Below are 9,750 nucleotides of genomic sequence, written 5' to 3'. Positions count from 1 at the left end.
TAAGGAAGGAGGCTGGCGGGTATACAGGTATATGTATAAAAGATGAGAGAGTGACATAACCTAAGTAGCAGCTAGAAAAATACATGCATAAGATATATGGCCTGAGTTTGCCTGGGCACAAATGTGGGCCAAAGCTACATTTTACATGAGAGAAATTACTGGGCTTGTGGGCTGCCCGATTTCTATGTTGCAACCTTGAGAGATATCTCAGAGGGCATTGTGAGCAGATATTCCCCAGAGCCCAGAATCTCTATAATCTACAGCCTTTCAAATATCACATATACAGTAATGCCAAGTGTGCTACTATCATTAAAAAAAGAGGGTACTTCTTTGTGGCTTTGTAACCAAACTGAACATGCGTTTGGCATCAGTACACAAAGTTTCTTCAGTTTGTCATGTCTTTTGAATGGGTCAAAAAGCTGCCCAGTTTACTGGGGGAGAAAAAGTAATTTGATTTTATTTGGTGACAGATTTATTTGACAATACTGCATTTTACCACTGTCTTTTTATACATGGCTGATCAGCTTGGATTTTCTCATTCATATAAATAGCTTATCTGTATAGTTCAGAATAATCACAAATAATGTGGCATCTTCTGAAAACCTTCCTAACATTACTGAACCTCAGCAAATGCCAAATGGAGCACATAGCTGTGGCAGCAGATTATCAGTTTTCCAAATACCCAGTGCACACTGAATTGCAAAACAGTGTACAATTTTATACGATTCAACGCTGAATCACCTTTTGCAACCCAACATTCACTGGATCCTTCGTGACACTTAATCAAAAACAGATTATCTGCCTTGAATCCGAGTGATTTTCAACTTTTTTTCCCAGTAAGCAAATCCATACACACCCACACTTCCTGACTTTGGGATAAAATACCTAAAACTCTAGTCTAAGAAGTGAACGTGTTTCCTGTCCTGCAGACTTCAACTTTTAAAACAGGCCTTGACTTGAAATGTCTGTTCCATCCCCTGTACTCAGTCTGGACCTAGTCAGTCAGATTAATCTCTCAGCAGCCTTCATTCAGTGCAGTACTTGAAAATCAAGAAGAAAGGATCCCAATCAGATACCGTCTCAGAAGAAAGGCTCAGACTGATCAAAAGAAAGTCACTGAATACAAGTGCTTCTAAATAAAGAAGCATTTTTGCGCACAAAGTACTGTATCAGGTTTAAATAGGATATTTGATGTTGATTTTATTTCTTTGTATATGTGCTTAGCAAAGGAGCATTTAAAACTATTTTTTTTTATTTTTTTTATCCCACCTTTATTATTTTTATAAATAACTCAAGGCGGCGAACATATTTTCCCCACAACAGCAACCCTGTGAGGTGAGTTGGGCTGAGAGAGAGTGGCTGGCCCAAGGTCACCCAGTCGGCTTTCATGCCTAAGGCAGGACTAGAACTCACAGCCTCCTGGTTTCTAGCCCAGCACCTTAACTTTGTATGGTTAATAGATTACAGAATATATGTACGTGTTTAGATCTACTTATATGAAAGAAGGTTGAATTATATGATAAAAAGAAAAACATACAAAGCTGTTCATTGCCTATAAATAGTACCCTGTACTTGACTAGTGGGTAACGTTATGTTAATTAATGTCTGAAGGTGATAGGAAGTTGTGAAAACAAGGCTTGATATGCCCTACCTGTAGAGAGGGAAGTGGAAAACATCACCTGGTAACCAGTACTACTGTGATCACAGAGACTTGATTTAGGGAATGTGTGTTCTTCCTTACATTGATCTTACCATGGGACAGGCACACACTTTTTTCTGCCCTTCTTAAGAATATAAGAAGAACCCTTCGCTGAATTAGCTCAAGGCCCATCCTAGTTCAGCTTTGGTTTCTCACACACAGTAGCCAAGTGGATGCCTCTGGGATGCTTTTAGGCAGGAAATGGAAATATACCCCTCCCTCACCATTGCTGACATGCCACTATTATTTGGAGGCCTCCTGCCCAACCCAGTGGAAACACTGAGTTTTCAAGACTAATGGCCCCTGATTAATTTGTTCTCCATGAATGTATTCAATCCCCTGTGGAGTCCTTGGTGCTCTCTGAGCTTGGTTGTTTGCTTGCAGATGTTTCATTACCCAACTAGGTAACATGATGTTCATTCCCCTTCTAAAGGCATCCATTAGTGGCCATCACCATGTCTTGTGCTAATGAATTTCACATGTGCTGCATGAATACTTCCTTTTGTCTATTTTAAGGCTCCTTCCAGTCAGTGTGATTGGAGGACCCCTGGTCCTAGTGATTAGAGATAGGAAGAAAAACTTCATCCCAGCAACTTTCTCCATGCCATGCGTGCTTTCATACACCTTGATCATGCCTTCTTGTCACCTTTTTTTCTAAGCAAAAGAATTGAAAATGTTCTAGCCTTTTCTTATCTGGAAAGTGTTCAATCCTCCTAATAATCTTGGCTGCCCTCCTCAGCACCTTTTTCAGCTCTATTATATCCTTTTTTCAAATGGAGATCTGATTAACATTCATAGCCTGATATTTCCCCTGCATCCTTTCTTTCTTTCTTTCTTTCTTTCTTTCTTTCTTTCTTTCTTTCTTTCTTTCTTTCTTTCTTTCTTTTCTCAAGACAAAGAGGAGGACTTTTGTGCAATATGGTCAGTCTTGTACATGAGATAAATCTCTTCTCCTCTTCTCTGTTGTGTAAATTCAATATTGTCATATGGCTAACACCATGTCTGTAATTTTTCTTTTCTCTCTTCATTTTAAAAGCCAGTCAGGAGGCAGCCGAGGAAAGATGTCTGTCCCCATCCTCCTGCCTGTTCTGCAGTACTGCTCTACTTGTTGTGGCTTGTGGCTACAACTTGCTGCTCCCATGTCTGACACTGGGGGATACTTTTTCTTCCCAGGTGGAGGGAGCACAACTGGAAATAAAGAAGAACATGTCTGTGGAAGTCCAAACTTAGCTTAGGCAGCAAATACCAAGACATAATTGTCAGCCCTTCAAGGTAGACCAGACAAGAAAACCAAAGTCATGCATGCTAATACTACTTTTATTATAAAGTTATAGTAACTTGATCTTGTGAGTCTGAATGTGTTTTCCCCTCCATCCCTTTATATTTATGAGGACTAGGGAGGGTCTTGCCTAAGCAGCTTTCTGAGGTTACAATTCTGGCTTGGACTCAGCTTTCTTTTATCAGACCATTGTCTTGGTTGTGGGTCTTCCTCGTGTTCCTCAAGCTTATTCCTTCTGCCCATTACATCAATCCACTATATTTAAAAAATGAGCTGGAAGCATAATTTGTTTCATTGTTGTTAATTCATTGTGTCCCCCATTTTTCTGTGTGATTAATACTCTTTGATTTCTACCTGTCAATTGCACTGTATTTAAAAAAACAAACAAATAGTTTAACCAACCTACGGCTTAGCCCAATGTATGAACTCAGTCACTAACTTAGGTCTACTTATTTATTTGCATCTATTTTAAGAAAGTCTATGTCTGAATTCAGTTGAGATTTTTTTAAAACACAAAAATCTTTATGTTGCCTGCACTGAGAAGTTTTTCCAACTTTAGGAAAAATTGAACATGACAAGAACAAATAATCTGCTCAGTGGGAAACACTATTTTATTGAAATATTAGGATTCTATGCATCATTCTGGTTTACATTCCCAGCTTTCCCCGAGAGTCCATTGTTTCCTTTATTTCCAATGTTCAGGCTATTTTGCCAGAATTGCACACATGATCCCAACACGCACGTTTACAGGGAAGGGAAGTAGAAGAACCACAAAGGCTGAATAAGTATAAAACCTTTAAAGGAAAAATGCAAACTTCAGAAAAAAGCCTGGTGCTGACCCTTTTGGAAAATGGGGAGAAGAGAAGTAAAATGGAGTGTCTTGTGTCCTATCTAAGAAGCTTTCCATGTAGTAGCATTTTGTTACAGGTCCTCCTTGAATCACTTTTTATCTTACAGGATTAGGCACTCTTTGAGCAGCTGAGCAATTTCCATGGATATGAACTTTTAACTAACCTTGATTAGCTGAAGTACCTAATCTTCACTGTCATTTGCCCTTGCAAAACTGAACTTTATTTTTTGTTTGATTTTTTTTTCTTCCAAGGAGACCCAGATTGTTTTGTATTTGATCAATCTAATGGTTCCAGCTTCTCACTCTTTAAAGTAAACAAGTTCAAGCTCTTAATGTTTATTCAAGAAATCTTTTTTAATCTCTGTTGCTATAAACTTCACTGATGTCCTTCAAGACATTGCATGGATGAAATTCTCCTTTGTTGGGAAAAGAAAAGGATGCAGCAAACGTATCTATTCATTCTTTAATTTCTTAAAAAGCCTGCCTGCTCTCCAAAGGTTTGGATGTTAACCATCAAGTCAGATGTATTGAAGACTATGATTAGTTCTTGAGGATCACAGAAAACAGGCTGTTAGATTCAGAAGTTATATTTCTGCTTAACTTAATCTTATGAAAATGTACATGTATTAAAATTGCATGCACATGATACCGTACTATTTATCATCCAGACCATTTTCAAAATTCTTTTGCTGGCGTCTTCCTTTAATCCACATTTGATCCTATTCTTTCAGTTTTCAGAGAGCTGTACTGATGACTGGCAAACAGAGGGAATCCTGACTACCTTTATATGATCTATTTCCAACATTTTGTTGTGTTGGAAAGAATAACTAGGCAGGGGAACAATGCAGAGCATGACTTCTGGAATTCTTTCTAACCCCTTGACCAGCAGTGGCCATAGGATTTTTTTTCTTCTGCGATACAAGGTAATATGTTGAATCTCTGTGTATGTTTCTCCTCCCCACTGTGTTCTGAAGGGCGGTGTCTTAGAACAGCCTGCATTATTCCAAACTGCTGCCCAAATGATTTATCGTAAGTGTGTATTGGAGGAGACACATTTCTCTGTAGCCTTCAGTCAGATCCAGCCCATTGTCAACCCCCATCTTTCTTTCGCTGGCCTCTCCACCTCCACCCCTGTTCAATTTTCAGGGATTTATTCTGCTGGCTGACAGAGTCCTCCTGAGACCCTCTACATTATTTCTTTACAACATTCCACTGGTGGGAAATAATAAAAAGCTAAAATGAACAGCTACAATGGAACGTTATGAAATTTAGTAGCCCCTAACTATGATAGTCTTCAAGAAAAATTGAAATCATTTTCTAAATCCCATTAAGTTTCATTACATGTTATAAAACATACCTAAATTATAAATCATGATAGTATCAGTTCTGTGCGTGACAAAAGTTGTGGTACAGCATGAAGCTCATAAAAGCCTTGTATTAAATAATAATTCTTAATCACTAGTCACTTGTTTTCTCTGAAGAAGTGCCCAGTTGGGTTACAACATCTTGCAATCCTAAACAGTGATTGCGCGAAGGACATTTTTGTGAATTGACTGTATCTGATCTTGCCAGCACATGTTTCTGCTCTTGACCTGTTCCTCTTTCCTGTTTAAATCTTTAAAATATGAATAGGGTATTTAAACAAACATTACGCAAAAATCTTTACAGTCTAAAAGATTTAAAACAACATTGGCTACAAAGGAAGAGAAAACAAAAGAAATAGTTTTAACAAAAAACCCAGAGAGGGAGCTAATGTACACCCCAGAAATGAAACCATTCAAATAGCTATGCTAATTTATTGGAACAAGCCTAGATGAGCTTAAAAGTAAGAGAAATGTAAAGTGGAGCTGAATCTTCTCTTTTCATCTGCCCCTTTGTTATTATTTTGTTCTAAACATTGTTTGCTACTAGTGTTTACATCCCTCCATACCTACACACCCACCATCCTCTTCCGTTTCAGGCTAGGCAGTGTCATGTCAGGTGTAAAAAGGGAGTATGAAATAGTAAGCCAAAGGAATTGAAAGCATGAGGAAGGAAATAGAAGTACATCTAGCTTAAATCAATACCATTCATCCGTCCTCTTTCATACTTTCTAACCTTGCAAACGATCCTTGCTTCAACCATATTCCATATACCTCTTCATACATGGCCTTTTGTTCTTTAACTTTTATTCACTCTCTCTCTCTCTTTGAGGTTGTCATCAATTCTATCCAACCATAACTTTTTCAGTTTTCCCTTTCCCCTCAACCCATTCACTCTTTCTCCATGTATTTATTTTGTGATTCAATCCTCATTCATTCTATATGACCAAATATATCCAACCTACTCCTTCCACAGTATTCAACCCACCCGCATCCAGTATCTATTTATTCTTGGCCCAATCTTTTCTATTTTTAACCACACATGTACTTCCCTTTCTCACTGCATCCAACTTACTTTAATATTTCTCCTGAAACACCCAAGCCTCACTTCCATATTACAAAGAGGGCAGAACACGTTCTTATACACAGCCACGTTTGCTTCTTTTGACAAACACTCAGTCCTTGCAACAGATCACATGCTACTCACTACCTTTATATCAGTCATAAAATTTTTCATTCATTTTTCCATCTTTAGTAAGCATTCTACCAAGGGGTGATAACTGGGTATTAGAACTGTCACTCAAGGAATGCTAACATAAGGCAATACCTCCTAGTTTAAATTCCAGAGGGCAGGGAGATAACTAGAGATTTAGGAAAGTGTAGGTAGTAGGGTGGGTCTGAGGCAAGTTCAGAATGAGCAATCTTCCTACTGTTAGTATGATACGTTTGGGAATAGAAATTTATTGCCTGGGAAGGCAAAGATTATTGGCCTATAGATACTTTGTACAATATCAGTTGTATGACGTCAACTTGCTATGAAAGCTAAAGGACACTCTAAAGCAGAGTTTTTCAAACTTGGCAACTTTAAGATGTGTGGACTTCAATTCCCAGAGTTCCCCAGCCAGCATGCTCTTAAAGTTGCCAAGTTTGGAAAACACTGCTCTAAAAAACCTAAACTGTAACTTTAAAGTGATATGTTGACAACTCTTCTAAGTTATATTATAAAACTTAATGTGAGTTTTGTTTAAATTATACATAGATGTATAACATCACTGTGCTTGTCTGTATCTTCCCCATGCTCCACCAAGTCATGTTACTTTATGTGTGTGTGTGGGTGTACACACATATGTGAATACAAATATGAGAAAAAATGAAAGAGTTTCCAAATTAGGAAAGGATTTCATGGTAGCAACAAAACCTACAGAAACTTTAGAGATCTTCCTAGATTATTGGGAATATGCTTCAGTTCTGTAGGATTTTTTTTAAAAGGGCACCCACAATAGATAATCAAGTTGCATGGCCACTTCATAAACAATTCATAGCAGTATTTTAATATGTCTCCAGTCACATCTGTAACCTTACCATTTTTCAACATTCCCATATTATTTGAGACTTATCATTAAATTGTTATTGCATACTTTCATAGCATTCATTTTGGTTCTATATTCTCATACAAATTGTATTGTATTCCCAGACAAATCTCTGAAATAGTCCTTCAAGCATTCCCTCCTTTCGATTTCATCTCAAATAATTTCCTGTTTTATTTTTAATTCAGTTCATGCTGGTGGAGATTCCTTGCTCAGCTCTCTTTGCCCACTTCCAAAACAAATCTTCTATCAAAATGTATCTGCATTTTCTCTGCATCTTTTAATCTAAATTGTGCCTTGCTGTCTTTGATTACACTCTTTCCAATTATCTATTTTTTCTGTGTACATATTATACAAAATATTTTCCTCATCTTTTTTTTCAGCAATCACTTATACACATTTTTCTTTCTTTCTCTTTTCTCCATCATTCTACGAATCATACTTTTTCATGTATCTCCTTAGCATAATTCCACACATTTCTGTGACACTCTATAATATACAGTACAGTAATTCTTTTTATTCTGGTATAAGCAGCTTCCACCTCCTCTTTCCTTATATCCTCTTTCTATTCATTCTGTTGAGATATTTATCTGTCTTCAGCAGGAGTCTGCTAGCACCTTTTTCAAGTAACACATTTTATTATTTATTAGTTAGTTAGAAAAGGTGCTAACAGACTCCTTGTGAATTTTTCCTACCAAACATTGCTCTCCTCTTACATTATCTGTCTTCTAGAACCTTTTCATTGAGGTCTTATATTGTCTCTTTCTGTGGTGACTCTTTCAGTTCTTTCCTTTTCTTTCAAATCCACTTTTCCCCAAGATCTATTGTATGATGCTAGCAACAATGGTCTCAGAATGTCTCATCACCCTTGTATCCTTCACTAATTCTCTCAATTTTTCATTATGAACAATTACATTAATCATATTTTTAGATTTATATTAATTTCTTTGCTTAAACCATGTATTTGAAACAAACTGTATTCTATCTCAGATACCAAAGAGCACTATTTTTGTTCACTCAGGGGTTTCCAAATGGCCTAATCACTTTTTCTGTACTCTCATCTTTTCCCCACCCATCCATTCATGTCATCTAACAGAATAATTTTTCCTCCGGATTGCATTTGTTCATAATGTTGCACAATTGCAAAACCCATCTCTGTTTTTTCCATTATCACCATTCACTGGAGCATAACATGCAGCTGTCAACAACAAATGGATTTCTACTTTCATATGCACTCACAAAACCTAAATGACACCAATTTATACTTACTGACATATATTTTAGTTCTTTCATGCCTAATTAAACCTAAACATTCACCTCCCTTCAAAACACAAACAGGAAGTGAGAGAGAAGAGTTATGCATGTGAAATTCTGCTCAGGTAATGTTAGAATCAAAATATGTAGGTGGGAAGAGTTCAGTGTCTTTTATAATGGAAATATAGTCCACATCTCCTATTTAACCCTTTTGAACCCAGCACACATATTCTCCCTCTCACTGAAATAAAATTATTTGGATTTAGGGAAGTGTTAGCAAATTCTGAGAATAAATGTAAGTAAATGTGGTATCTTGCCAATCTCCCCATATCTCATTATTCATTAAGTACAAAGTGATCTCTGCTCATGATAGATTGGATTACATCTATTTGTCACACAGACCGTTGAAGGAGGATATAAATCACCATTCTGGAGACCCTCTGTGAAGATACTTACATGCCAAAAATTATAACTCATGACTTTTAATTAAAGAAAAATCCTAGTGGAATTTTTTCCAGTCCACACAGAAGAAAGTTTCAGTTATTCAGTTGGGGAAAAAAAAGCATCTGAGAAGTAGACTCTAGCCATTCCTTTACTGCTTGCAAAGATTTGATCTAGTGTGATGTAGGGATCAATCACAATAAAGAAGCCATAATGTTAAACCATATTCCAGCTTAGTGATATGTGTGAACCAGGATTTTTCATTAGTTTAACTGAATACATAGAGTACATAGAGAAAACCAGGTATGCGAAGATTTATTGGACCATCTGCCTCCTTTCCTACACACAGTCCTTCCTAACAAACAATCTGCACACAGAATGCTCAAGCCAGAAATGGGACCTCCACGCAAAAAGAAGATACAAAGGAAAGCATTCAGTTAAGTTTCTCATGATACCCTTTTTAATAAAATGGAGAAATATGGTATAGATTATACATCTGGAAAGAAGTCTGCTGCAATTCCTCACCGTTTTATGGTTTATGGACCCCAAAGTGCCGCAACTGCTGCCCAGCCAGGCTATAGAGCCTGGGAAGAGGAGAGAGATTGGCGCTGTGCGAGGGGTCAGTGTCTCCGATGCGGAAAGGAAGGGCATCGAGCAGCTGATTGCCCAAAAGCCAAGGCTGGAGATTGAGCGGGCAAGCTGCCGGCCAAATCGCCCCCCCCCCTCGCGGCGGATGACAGCAGCCAAGGGGGCAGCCGATGCTGAGGAAGTATTCTACT

The sequence above is a fragment of the Candoia aspera genome, chromosome 1, assembly GCF_035149785.1.
Source record: "Candoia aspera isolate rCanAsp1 chromosome 1, rCanAsp1.hap2, whole genome shotgun sequence".
Classification (NCBI taxonomy): Eukaryota; Metazoa; Chordata; class Lepidosauria; order Squamata; family Boidae; genus Candoia; species Candoia aspera.
This window is presented reverse-complemented; position numbering follows the sequence as displayed.